The sequence below is a fragment of the Cavia porcellus genome, unplaced genomic scaffold (genome assembly GCF_034190915.1).
Source record: "Cavia porcellus strain 051 isolate PalLab524CR breed Dunkin Hartley unplaced genomic scaffold, mCavPor4.1 scaffold_2, whole genome shotgun sequence".
Lineage (NCBI taxonomy): Eukaryota > Metazoa > Chordata > Mammalia > Rodentia > Caviidae > Cavia > Cavia porcellus.
Genome location: NW_026947485.1, coordinates 10,364,811 through 10,379,512, shown reverse-complemented (window position 1 = coordinate 10,379,512; position 14,702 = coordinate 10,364,811). Strand labels below are relative to the sequence as shown.

Here is a 14,702-nt window from a genome sequence, read left to right as displayed (position 1 = left end):
ACTACTTTTATTTTCAAAAAGAGAAAAAAAAGGTTAGAGAACTAAGTTTTTGACTCCAAGACTTTAACTATAATGCTACAGTATTCAAAGCGATGTGGTACCCAGAAGGACAGACAGATTACTGAAACCAGAATAGACCAACATAAATACAGCCAGGGAGCAAAGGCAGTTCAGTAGTGAAAAGAGAGTTTGGGGTTTTGTTTTGTCTTTGAGAGGGTTTTGCTATGTAGTTCAGGCTGGCCTTGAACTCACTATGTAGACGAGGCTGGCCTCAAACTCATGGCATTCCTCTTGCCTCAGCCTGGAAGGAGGGTTTTTGTCAACAAATAGAGTGGGAACAACTGGACAGCTACATTAAAAAAATTTAGACACAGACTTTACATCCTCACAAAAATTAACTTAAAATGAGTTATAGATATAAATGTAAAATGCAAAACTATGAAATTCCCAGAAAATAACACAGGAGAAAATCTAGGTGACTTCAAGTATAGTTACGACATTCTACTACAATACCAAGGCTTAATCCATGGAAGACTTCATTCAAATTAAAACTTCTGCTCCAGGGGCTGGGGATAAAACGCAGTGGCATAAGTGACAAGCGCAGGCCCCTGAGTTTAATTCCTGGTACCAAGAACAACAACAACAGCAAAAATCAAAAACTTCTGCTTTAGAAAATTCACTGACAAGAAGCTGAAAAGACTGAGAAAAGATATTTCCAAGAGACACACCTGATAGAGGGTTGTTACCCAGAATACATAAAAAACTCCTTAGTAGAAGCATTATCAGAGATACACATGACAAATTGGCATATGACCTGATATTCCATATGTTTTCAGGGAAAAGCCAATTGAAACAAGGAGATAGTGCTGCATACCTGTGAGAATGGCCAAGACTACAGAATGGTAGCGCATGGTACAATCTCAGCATTCTAGGAGGCTGAGGCAAGAGGGTCTCAAGTTTGGAACCAGCTTGGTCAGTCCAGTGACACAATTTCTCAAAAAATAAAAAAAGGCAGCTGTGATGGTACATGCCTCTAATCCCAGGCCTCTGGGAGGCTGAAGAAGGAGGACTGCTGAGAGTTTGAGGCCAGCCTGGGCTACATAGTGAGTTTAAGGCTAGCTTGAACTACGTAGTGACACTCTGTCTCAAAAGTGGCCAAAACCTAAGACACTGACTATATCAAATGTGTTGAAAAAAAGGACCTCTCCCATTCGTTGTGGCAAGAGTGAAAAATGGTACAGCTGCTTTAGAAGACAGTTTGGTGGTTTCGTACAAAACTAAACATGCTCTTCTCATACAGTACAGTAATGGTACTACTTGATGTTTACCCAGAAGACATGAAAATTTATACCTGCATGTGGGTCATTACACTTTTCTTCATAATTGCCTAAACTTTTGGGAAGTCAAGATGCTCTATTTTTTTTTTTTTTTTTTTTTTTTTTTTTGGTCTTTTTCGTTTTTATCGGTACCAGGGATTGAACTCATGACTGCCTGCTTATAAGGCAGGGCTTATGCCGCTGAGCTAAACCCCAACCCCAAGATATTCTTAGTAGGTGCATAAATGAATAAACTGTGGTAGATCCAAATGATGAAATAGTATTTAGCATTAAAAGGAAATGAGCTTAAAGCCAAAAACACAAAGGAAATTTAAATGCTGTTACTCAGTGAAAGAAGCCAGACTGACGAGGTAACAAAACTGTACGATTCCAGCTGTGCGACATTCTCTAAAAAGGCAAAGCCTGTAGGCAGTAAAAAAACCAGTGGTTGCCAGGAGCAGAGCTCAGGATTTTTAGGGCAGAGAACCTGTTCTGTGTGGTAATGTAATGACAGACATGTGTCATGCACTTGTCCAGATACGTGGCGTGTACTAAGAGTTTACTCTAGTGGAAACTGGACTTCAAGGGACAGTGATGGATCAGTGTGGGCTCAACATCCGGAACAAATGTAGCATGTGGATGTAGCAATGGTGGGCAAGCTGTGTGCGGGCCAGGGAGCTACTGGGAGTCACCACTGTGCACACACACCTTTTCCCAAAGGAAGTTACCATGATGTAATCATTTTAAAGTTAAAAAAATTGATGTTAAAGGTATATGCCACTAAAAACAGCATCAGAAAATAGTAAACTCTTTAGAGATAAACCAAGTAAGACTTATACAATGAAAACTACAAAATGTTGCTGAAATAAAAAAAAAACCTAAATAAATGCAGATATATATTATATTCATACAGCAGAAATTCAGAGTTGAAAGTTCTTCTAAATTGGTCTGTAAGTTCAGTGTAATCACAATGAAAACCTCAGGATTTTCTTTTTCCTATATATTAATTAATTAATTTTTTGAGACAGTGTCTCACTGTATAATTGAGGTTGGCCTTGAACTCATAACAATCCTCCTGCACCAACCAGCCTTCTCAGGTCTAAGAGTACATACATGTGCCACCATGCCTGGCAATATTAATTTTAAAAAAGAACAAATTTTTCTTTTGTACTGGGGATCGAACTTATGACTTCACACTTGCCAGGCAAGCTCTTGTGCTGCAGAGCTAAATCCCTGGCAAAAAGAACAACTTAAAGACCATACATTGCCTGACTTGGGGTTGCTGCTGAAGCCACAGTGATGAAGATACATAGTATTGGTATCAAGACAAAGAATATTTTGAAGAGAACATAGGGACCAGAGGTAGAACATGTATCAGTGGTTAACTAATTTTTGATAAAGGTACAAAGGCAGTTTAGTTAAATAATGAGAGTTTTCCACAACAATGCTGGAGAAATCGAATTCCTATTTGTATGTTTGTTTTGGGAGTTCCAGGAATTCATCTCCAGGGCTTCTAGGCAGGTACCCTTGCATGGTGCTACTACAGTTTCACTACACCCTCTTTTTTTTGACACAGGTTTTGCTAAGTTGATGAGGCTGCCCTTGAGCTTGTGATTCTCCTGCCTTAGTCTCCTCAAGTAGCTTGGATTACAGGGATGGACTAAAATACTCAACCAAAAATCCTTTTTTTTTTTTTTTTTTTTGGTGTGACGAGTACCAGGAATTAAACTCAGGACCTTGCCATTGCTAGGCAGGCGCTATGCTGCTGAGCTGTGTCCCCGGCCTGTGGAAATCCATTTGTTAAAAAATAAACTTTATTTTTTGTTTCTTTTTTTGAGACAGGGTCTTGCTATGCAGTTAGGCTGGCCTTGAGCTCACTTTGTAACCCAGGCTGGTGTCAAACTTGCAGTGATTCTCTTGCCTCAGCCTCCCAAGTGCTGGGATTACAGGTGTGTGCCAACAGGCTCAGCTAAAAATAAACTTTTGATTCAATCTATACTTCATTCTATTCACAAAAATTTGCTTAAAATTGATCACAAGCCTAGAGGCAAAACTTAAAACTAAATAACGTCATCTGAAAGACAGCTAAGCCATTACTTGAACTGTCATTTGGGCATTGTCTGTTTATGTAGTATCCTGAGGGTTACCCAGCAGGTGTCATTTCAGCCTGTTAATTCTTGTTTGAGATGGTCTATGTCTGTTTGTTTATTTTAGTTTTGTTTTTTGAGTACTGGCAGTTGAACTCAGAACCTAACGCTTGGCAGGCAGGTGCTGCATCACTGAGCTAAGTGCCTGGCCCTGTTTATCTGTTTTATATTGACTACTTCTACATACTTTTAAAATTTAGAACATTGTATTTGCCTTCACTTTTTGTTTCTAGTGACATATAATAAGTTTGGGTTGTTTTAACTAATTTATGTTCATTTGTGAAAATTTGCCTATAATTTTATGCTACAATCTATAAAAACTCTTATCATAAGTATATTAGATACTTATACTTTTCCAGAACTCCACGATACTCACTTACAATGCAGAATGGACACATTTGAGCTACTGGGGACACTGAGACCCACTAGGAAGGAATTGCCAAAAGATCTGCAAAAGAAAAACCTGAAAAAGGGAGAAACATTAGCATATCAGAGAGGAAAAAATTTGTGTTATGCAATGGAAAGACAAAAAAGACATTTCCTTATTGTCAAATATTCAGAGTGCAGAAGTGAAAGAGAAATAAAGTAAAATAAATTCCAGTAGTGGTCAGTGACTATAATAGTTCTATCAGTCATGTTGACAGAGTTGACAACTGTCCTGTAATCAGAAGTGAGGAAAAAATATTTTTATAAAATATGTATGTACCTTCTGGTCCAAACTGTATGGAATGTGCTTAATATATTCAAAACAAGGAGGGCTGGGGATTTAACTCAGCCGCATAAGTGCCTGCCTGGCAAGTGCAAAGTCATGAGTTCAATCCTCATTACCAAACAAACAAACAAAACAAAACAAAATCCCAAGGAGTATCAGAAAGTCTTTTATACCAGATATGGTGGTGCAACCCTGTAATCCCAGTGCTTGGGAGGCTGAGGCAGGAGGATCAAGGCCAGCCTGGGCTACATATTGAACTCAAGGTCAACCTGAACTACACAGCAAGATCCTGTCTCAGAAAAAGAAAGAAAGAAAGAAAAGTAACTTACAGTTTAAATTAGGTCTAATAGACCAAATAATTGAAAAATACGGTATAGCAAAATGCCAACCAGGATGGTCATCATCAATGGCTTCACCATTATAATTAGAAAAGAACACACTATAAAGTGTGTTGTTCAAAGACAGACAATAGTGTAAAAAGAATTAGACTGGATGCCACTGTCCAAATTGTAACATTGTGGGGTTTTTTTGGTAACATTGTTTGTGTATTGAATGTTTTAATACACAGAAAAAGTGTTGATTAAAAATTGTTATTTTAATATTTTATCTTACAAAAATTAATGAAAAATATGTCATTTTTGTTCATCCTGTATTTGACTGATTAGAGTGGTGAGTGGTAAAGGAGGTGGACTTGGGAATGATTGCATAACATCAATACCAAAATATGTGCCCGAAAGAAAATTAGTAAATTGAACTTCATAAAAATTAAGAACTTCTGTGGTTGTTTTGATTTTAGATAGGATCTTGTGAAATCCCTAAATTGGCTGCACTGGGCTCAAGTTGTTATTCTCTTGCCCTAGGCTGCCAGAGTGCTGGATTACAGGCATGTGCCACCATACTACAGTCGGGAACCTCTTCCAAAGGCTCACAGGAGGACTGGCGTGTAGCTATAGTGGTAGAGTGCTTGCGTGAAGCTCTGGGTTCAGTCCCCAGTACTTATGAGAGAAGACTATGAGGAGAATAAAAACAAGCTACGAAACAGAAGAAAATATTTATAAACTAATAAAGGACATTTACCCAGATTATATATAAAGAAACTTTAAGACTCAATGATTAGAGAGCAGAAGGATTTGAAGACCTTCAATGCAAATATTTGAAGAACTGGAAAAGCTAATTATCTTGATTTAATCACTACATATTTGTGCATTCATTTGAGTTATACTGTGGCCCATAAAGAAGAACAAATAAGTCAGCCTAAAATATTTTTAAAAGTGATTCCCTCTGAGGAAGGTAAAGGTACAGTGATTTGGAAGGTCTGTAGCAGGCCTCTAGCTGCTGGCAATATTCTGTTTCTTGACTGGCATAAAGTTACAAGGGTGGATTCATGCTTGATCATTTGGTGATTTGTACACATAAATATGTGTTTTATATATTTCTTTTATACTTCAATTCAAAATTTTGAATAAAGTTAACAAGCCATAGGCAGTTTTTAGATTGATAGTAGTCTCCATGACTGGAAACTGAAAACCAAACACCTGATTTGTAACACTGTAAGGAAGAACAATCTAGAAACACATGTTCTCTGTCTTGTTACTTTTTTTGCTACTGAGACAAAAATATTCAATACCACAAGTTGAAGGAGGAAAAGTTTCAGCTCACAGTCTGTGGAGGTTTCAGTCCATAGTTAGCTGGCTCCAAGCAGGATGTCATGGGCAGAGGGGCATCACAGAGGAGAAACAGTCCATGGCAGGGTGGGCAGGAGACGCAGGCAGCACGCAAGTGTAGAAGCAACAGCAGCAGCATCGGCAGTAGAACCTGCCTTCTTTCTGTTCCTTTATAGTCCATCCAGGCTACAAGCTTGTTGATTGGTGCCAGCTGCACCCAGTGGGGGGCACCCTTAATCCCAGCATCACATACTTATTCATATTAATATATCTTTATCCAGCCATCTTTAAAACTCTCCACCTGTGACTGCCAAAGGCTTTGGGAGACTAGCCACAACATCCTCTCTTCCACTCAGTCAGCAAGCATCTTTTCATTATCTCCCACAGGTACCAGGCAGGCCCACACTGCTTTCCTTGAGCCATCAGCAACCAATGTGGAACAATCATACCTATTTGGAAAATACATGGACATCAGACATATAACTCATGTAGTCACTGTATTAGGCCCAGCTTGGCCCTTGGTCAGGTATATCAAATAGGGTGTGAACATTTGTTAAATCCTCAGTTACCTCAGATATAAACTTTTCTTTTTTGGTACCAGGAATTGAACTAAAGACCTTGTGCTTGCCAGACAGGCACTTTGTCGCTGAGCTATGTCCTTGACCCTCAGATATAAGCTTAGATTTATCATATTTGTCCCATTCTGCCTTCTAGATTTTGAAAAAATTAAATAACAGCTGTAAAAGCATTCTGAAACTATAATTCTTTGCATAATTTTTTTTTTAATTAGAAAGTATGCAACCCATTTTTTTTTTTTTTTTTTTTTTCAAGACAGGGGCTTGCTGTGTATTCCAAACTGGTCTTGAACTCATCCTAGGCTAGGCTGGCTTTGAACGCAGCATGATTTTCCTGCCTCAGTCTCCTGAGTGCTAGGATTATAGGTGTGTGCCACCATATATGGCTACAACTCAGTTTCTGTAAAACAGTTGAAAAACATTACAGACACATTATAGGGATCTCAGATATGCATGTGAAAAGATGCTCAACTTCTTGCATTTCCCTAACTAAGACTTAACAGGAAAATAAGCCCTAGCATGATTTTTTTTTTTTTTAGGGTGATTGTAATACTCACTCCAAAGATAAGCTTCAAATAAGATCAGACAAATGAATGCATTTAGAATATCCCATTATTGTAACACATGATGGATGTATTGAACTATAAAATAATACCATATTAGTGTATGAGTAAATATTATTGACATTAATACTTGAAACAATATAAACTACATGTATAAATACCCAAGTAGGCAACTTTGGACAAGAGATAAATGAGCATGTGAACAGATGAACTTGAGATACACTGTATTGCTGAGTGACTAATTGGACTCCACAGTGCACAACTGAAGTGTGTTCTTAATAAATAGATGGACGTGGTTATGTCTGAGTCTTTGTAACCTAATATGTTGTGTGTTGTAATGGATGTACATGTTGCATTCATATGAAATAAATGTTTTCTGACTTTTTTTTATGTTTTCTGAATTTTAGAGCTGCAGGTTTTTGCCGCTTTTGTGTGGACCATTTTTATAAAATTAGATTTTATTGGTGCATTTTAGATATATATAATAATCACATTCATCTTAGAGAATTTGTGCATGTACATATTTTTTCCCCATTCCTCTACCCTCCCTTCAACTCTTCCCCTTTGTGTTTACAAAGCATTATTTCCATGTTTTCTTTCTTTTCTCTCTCTCTCTCTCTTTTTTTATTTACGGTTCCTTCTTTCCTATCCTCCTTCCCTTCCTTGTTCTCCTCCTCATTTGAACATTTTCTTCCTATTTCACAGCATGTATTATCCATTTTTGGACCATCATTATTTTAACTGTCATCATTATTGTGTCATGACTTGTTTGAAGAATTCATGGAATAAAATCACTGACAGCTGTGCTGCCAGTGCAATGTAAGCAGGCTTTGTTGACAAGAAGTGCTCATTTAAGGAGAGCTCTATTGCTGGACATGAGAGTTTAAGGCCAGTGGTTCTGCAGGAAATGGAGTCACAAGAAATTCAGGCTGGAATTTGGGATTTAGAGAGTTATGATGATGTTTTAGAAGAAGGTGATATGATTATATTTGAATAAATGTAGATTTTTGTATGTAAGTAAATGAATAAATATACTATACTTGATTTCAGCCAGAAAACTAAGAAGTGATGAATAAATATAGATTGTTGGACATAAGTGCAAATGGTATGAAAATATAAGACATCCTCTGAAAATAAGCATCTTTTGGACCAAAAATTAATACAAGACCCAGACTTTTAGGGTAGGAATACAGTAGTCATTTGGAAACAAAGAGTTTGAAACCACATCAGGGTCCCAGTACACACATTAGAGACTAGAGTATCCAAGAAGTTTGGTTGTGCCAAGAGCTGGGTAAGGATGGAGCAAGGTGCTGCACCTGCACATATTGGTGAGAGGAAGAAACAGTAAAAGCCACTGTCTTAGTTAATTTATGCTCGTCGCTGAGACAAAATACCTGATGCCCAAGTTGGGAAAGGAAAGGTTTATTCCTTAGTTTTTGGAGGTTTCAGTCCACACTCAGTTGGCTCCCAGGCAGGCGGGCATGGCTGGCCGGCCCTGAAAGGCGGCTGCAAACAGCAAAGAGAGCAAGACACACCTTCTTCCTGCCATTACATCACATCCTGGCTCCACCCCTTTGTGGGTGGAGCATTGACACCATCAATCCAAGCACTATACAATGAACGAATAACAAATGCACAAACTCATGAGGCCTGGGGGACACAAACATAAACCATGACAGCCACTTTAGAAATGTTTGATTCTTCTTAAAAACCAGGACTCATCTACTTTGTGATCTGGCCGCCTTGTCCCAGAAGAAATGAGAATGTGTCCATATTAAGATCTGTATACAGATGTTTCTAGCAGCTATGTTTATAAAAGCCAAAACTGGAAGAAACTCAAATGCTCATCAACTACTATAACGAACTGTTGTCCCCACACCATGGAATCCTGTTTAGAAATGCAAAGGAATGAAAGTATTGGTATATTTAAGATAAGTAAATCTCAAGATAATTATGCCATCTTATAGAAACCAGACACAAAAGGATACGTGTGTTCAGCTCTATTTACATAAGTTTTAGAAATTACAAAATAAAAAAATGACCAAAAAATTAGGAGTTGTCTTAAACTGGAAGGAGCAGGGAGGAATAGAGAACAAAGTAGGAGAAATAAACTCATGATAGAGGAGGGAATGTTTATTGTCAAAATTATAGTGATGATTTCACATACATACATGTGTCAAAGCTTGTCAGATATATGTAGTTTACTATATGTCAGTTATACCTCAGTAAAACGGATGAAAATCCAGAATTCAAAAAGTATGCAACTAAGGAAGTATATACAAAAATGAGAATAGTGCTAGGAATATTAGTCTGTTTTCTTTTCTTTCTTTCTTTCTTTTTTTTTTTTTTAACTCGGATAGTCCTTTAATAAGGAACACCACAGCCACTGCCACCTGACCCTCTACTGTGGCTCAGCGTGGCCGAGGGAACTAAGATTGCTATGCGGTGTGGAGGGAACCTCCGCCTGTTTGCACATGGGCTCCAGCTGAGCTCTCTCAGACAGCAGAGCCTGGCACTGGGCTCCAGCGGTGTCCAGGCCCGACAGGGCACAGCCCATGCCCTTGTCATCGCCCCTGCCGAGTCCCTGCTGCCTGTCCTGTCCAGCACCTGCGGGCTCTGGGCGGGGACAGCTGGGCCCAGTGGAGGGGAGGGGGTGGGGCAGCTCATCTGCCAGGCAGGGGCTCACCCTCTGGTTCTGAGGAAGGGGCACACTGCTAACCCTGGCTGGGAAATCTCTGGTCTGGTGGGTTAAACACCTCAATTTTAAAAATCATACACTTCATACCTGTCCTAAAAACCACCAAATGCTAATTATGCACATACACATGTACTGTATAGACAGAGTGTGTTTACACACACACAAACCACAAGGTAGTTTATATCACCATTTAAAAATCAGTACTTTTTCTATTTCTTTGTCACACAGTGGTGACCTTAGCTGTACAACGGCTGCTTGGAGTTAGTGGCTGAATGGAAATGCGAACTGGGAATTTCGGACCGCGGGGCGTTTACAGTGAACACTGCACTAGGCTGCGGCTGCTGTGAACTAGCAGTTACAAGTCTTGTTTCCTGGGATACGGGGCGGGCTCTGTCTAGTGTCTGGGAACTACACAGCTTACTAAGTGGTCTCCAGAGATGCTATTTTACAGCTGCTACTCTCCAGGCTTTGGTGGAGGCCTCATACAGTCTCTCTGTATATACTTTTAATGTCATTCCTGGACTTCCTTTGGAAATCCTTAAGAAAGCGTCTCTGCCTGCTTGGAAAGTGCCTGACAGAAACCCCTCAGGGGGGCGGTGGGTGAGGAGCCTCTGCGCCCCACACCCTCAGACCAAGAAAGAGGGCAGCCAACTTCAGGTGACACGGGGAAGCGACATCTATTGTTCTCAGGGTCTCCGCGTAGGTGGGGGACTTCTGAGGGGCCCCATTCATGCCAGAGCAGGGAAGTCTTCAGGGTCGTCAGGGTTGTGGGCAATGTCCTGCGTCACCACTTCCGCTCTGGGGCCGCCCCCGGGCGCCCTAACACCCCTCGGCCCCCACGTCCAGGACCAGGGAGGTTCCCGAAGTTGATCTCCAGCTGGGAAGTGATGTCATTGGCAGCTTTCCGGAAAACGTGGGCATCTTCCTCACTGTCATCCTTCACTGTATCTTCTCTGTATTTTGACTTACGAATCACCACTGCTTTGGAAGGAACTGTAGACTCTGGTTTCCGGATGTTAAATTCAGGTTTTGGTCTGGTCTGTTCTTGAAGATTTTTCCATTCGTCCAAGGTCATCTCATAAACTTGAGTTTCCTCTTCTACCTCCAACTCAGAAACTCTGGCTGGAGAGTCCTCCAGGGCGCCCTGGGCCGCCTCCATTGCTGAGCTCTCTTCTATCAGGCCGCTCAGCTCCAGGTTGCTCGAGTCTTTTCCTGACCCCCAGGTGCGAGCTCCACACCCACCCATGCTGTCCTCAGGTCTGAATGCTAATTTAGCATTCCCACTGTATCTTTCAAAATCTCGCTGCCCTCTCAGGTCAAACGTGTCGAAAGCTCTGTTCCCGGGCCCGCCAATGCCTTGGCCTCGGCCCGCAGGCCCCCTCTGGGGCCCCGGCGGCCTCTGGGTGCCCGGTCTCGATCAAACCTGTCCACCGGCCTCTCATCCGTGACTTCTCAGCTGTGAAGTCCACCTGCCGTTCGGTCTCGTAGGGTCGATATTCCCGGTAGGATCGCCGCTCTGTTCTCTCCAGTGTCACGTCTGGCCCCCGGCTGTCTGGCCCCCGGCTGTCGTTCCATCCTTGTAGCTCCCTCTTCTAGGAGTGCGTCCCTGGCCCTGCAGTGACTGGAGCGGCGGCGGTGGCAGGGCCCTGCCGGGGCTCGCGGGGCCACGGGACCCTTGCGCTCCTTGCGGGACCTCTTGCGGCCGCTGGCGCCGCCTGCCTTGGGCCCCTGGGCGGTGGCTCCCGCCTCGTCGCGCTTCCTGTGCGGCAGCTGCAGCTGACGCCTGCGCTCGGCCTCACGCAGGACGTCGAACGAGTGTCGTCGTCCAGTAGCTGGTGAAAGCGATTGGCAGCGACGCAGCCGAAGGTCTCCTGCATGGTGCCGCTGCCCGGGCCGCCCTTCATGCCCCGCGCAGCACTGCGGCCAGTGCCGGCCGGGCACCCACGCGAGCCTATTAGTCTGTTTTCAACGATCTCATTTTTTAAGTAAACCAATCAACATTTCAAGTAAAGATGATGTATATAATTTAAAATTCATTTCATTCCAGAGCTTCCAGTACTATGTGGTAAAAGAAATAAAACCATTAAACAGGATAGTGAAGCTGTATTAAATTACAATTTAAAAATAGTAATTTTTGGGAGGTGGGCAGTATTGGACACCAAACGCAGGAATGTCTTCCATAGAGTTACATCTCTAGCTCTTGTTTATTAATTTTCCTAGAGTCTCGATAAGTTGCCCATAGTGGCCTTCAACTTAATGATTCTCTTGCCTAAACCTCCCCAATAGTTAAGATTGCAAGGCATGTACCCAACTCAAGAATAAGTTTAAAAAGATAATTGCAAAGAAGGAAAAAAAAAACCCTTTGTAAAAATTTCCTCTTTCCATGTGAAGACCTGTACACAAATTACAAATTATAGTAGTCAAAAGTGACTACTAATTTGTTCATCAGAATATTAACTTAAAAAATATTAGCTAATATTACCAGCGTTTTAAAACAACTTTTTGTTTTAGGTTTTTTGAGACGAGATCTTGCTGTGTGTAGTCTCCTGTCTTTAACGGTGGTGATCCATCCTCCTGCTTTCTGCTCTGAGTGCTGGGATTACAGGTGTGCACCGCCATGACTGGCTTAAAACAGTGCATTCTGTGTTCCTTTACTTTTCATCATCTTCTTGGTCCATATCTCAGAAATTTTATTATTTTCATTTTCTTTTTTATTTTAAGGAGAAAAAGAAAAAAAAAACAGAAAAAGGGTACAAGTTATACAGAATTTCAGAAAAAAATAAACAGTAGGAAATCACTAGTTAATAGATTACATATTGTCATCTTAGAAATAGTTACTCAAGTTACAAAATTAAAGCATATAAAGTGGACATTCTAACAGTGAGATTGCAAACAGTTCTGTTCAATGATCCAACAAAACTCAGTAATATGGTTATCTATCTTATACACTTAAATATACATGCAGTTATATCCTTTAGAGCACTTTCTTTTCTTCTCTTTTGTACAGTGACAATTACACATTTTGGGTTCTTATTTTCATTTTCAATAGTCCTATTCAGATATCTCCCTACTGTTTGAAATCCCTATGTTTGAAATCTTACGTATTCAAATCATTTCCAGAATAAGACTGATGCACATTAACTATTGCAATCTCCTGACCTACTTGCAACATTTTGTTATTTTAAAGCACTCTAAACAGTTCCCTTTGGTATTTTTGAGACAAATTCCCCCTCTCCCCAAGTGGTGGCTGACCTTGAACTCAACTCTTAGTGTTGCTCTTGCTTCAGCCTTCCTGGCTTAACAGCTCTTTTGAAGTGGCTTTCCCAGTTTCACTCTCCTGATGAATCTTAAAACAGCTATCATATAACAAGTGCTGCACCTCACACAAGTCGTCAAGACCTCCCACACCCCACCCTCACCTCATCCTTTCTTGGATTACTTTCCTTATCTCACATTGTGGGGATTTCTTGCAGTTTGATCGCAGAATCTCTAGGGAATGCGAATGGCAATGGGAGAAAGATTTTTCTAGCCCAGACGAACCTTTTATACTCTTTAAGTATAAAAAATCTTAAGATTTGAAAACTTTCTGGTACCAGAAAGGTTCTTTCATGAGTCTGTGGCCTGGACCATCGATTTTATCTCCCAGCATTCTCTTAAAGACCAGTTTAGTTTTAGACACCCCACATTACTTTCAGGATCTCTCTTGTTCTTGACTCTGTGTGTCTTTTTAAATGTTGCTCTTCAGTTACTGGTAGTCTTAATTTTCATTCTCCTCTCATGAAACCACGTATGCTCCAACTGTGGGCTGACCTATCAGTTAAACAGTTATCAAATTCTAAGTCTACTTTAAACAAGCCTGTGACACTTAGTTTACCGTGTCATGTCATTCTGTTTTTTAATAGCCTTTCCACCTGAGAGGTTGGCAAGTGTCTGCTGCAGAGAATTTCAGGCTTTTTAAGTAATATGGTCTCTGTCACAGCTGTTCACCCCTGCCACTCCAGGCACAAAAGGCATGGATAATGTGTAAATAAAATGAAAGTTACTCTGATTCTGAAAAACAACACTAAAATTTTAATTTCACAGTTTCATATCAGTGCATACTTTAAATTTTTTCTCCCACTTACATGTTAAACAGTAAACAGTTAAACAGCACAGAGGGTAACAGGCTGTGTTCTGTCAGCAAGCCACAGTTTGCAGACGTCAGCTCTACATACTAGTTTAAAAGTTCAGCTACATAACGATTCATGGTTCCATATTTCCATTGCACTACAGTTAACTTTCTTTGCAGAGTTTTCTGCTCAACCCTCAACTGTATGGTGTTCTTTGGGAAGAGAACAGTTAGGCAGTTCTTTTGACTTAATCTCATTCAGTTTCACCCACATTGTCACATAAACATCATAATACAAAACAATACAAAACCTGCTTATCTAGTTTCTGACATAAAACACTGAAGGAAGGAAAAGGACTTTGAAGAAGTTGTGTAAATGGAACAAAGAACAATGACAGCTATTATGCTGATATCAGATGTCAGATGTCAGAAGAGTCCATTACGATGGATGTCAGTTTTGAGTCCTGGTTTCTGTCCCACAGATCCCAGAACTTAAAAACTAAACAGTAGCTTTTAACTTGGATAAGATACACTTTCATATTTTAAAAGACCAAATAAAGTTAATGTGAGGGAGTATAATGAAAGAAATAGGAAAACATTGTATCACATAATAGTTATAAGTTATGACAGGAAATAAAATGAAAGACAGCTGAAACAGCTGTGCTTTGAGCTGGGTGTGGTGACACACACCTGTAATCCCAGCACCTGAGCTGAGGCAGGAGGATTGCCATGGGTCAAGGCCAGCCTGGGCTATATAATGAGTTCGAGACTAACCTGGGCTACTGTCTCAAAAAACAAAGCACCTCAACTTTTTTTTTTTGTTTCTTTGTTTTTGTTCTTTTTTCCTTTTTGTCGGTACCAAGGATCGAACTCAGGACTGCCTGCTTGCAAGGCAGGGACTTATGCCGCTGAGCTAAAT

General features: G+C 40.6%; 1 protein-coding gene and 1 pseudogene across 13 annotated transcripts in view; one reads left to right on the top strand and one right to left on the bottom strand.

Moving 5' to 3' along the window:
- The window catches only part of Srpk2 (SRSF protein kinase 2), a 225,596-nt gene that overhangs the window by 23,076 nt on the left and 187,818 nt on the right, over nt 1-14,702 (top strand). The gene's annotated exons all lie outside the window — the stretch shown is intronic.
- On the bottom strand, nt 9,090-11,579 carry LOC100726656 (intracellular hyaluronan-binding protein 4-like; annotated as a pseudogene).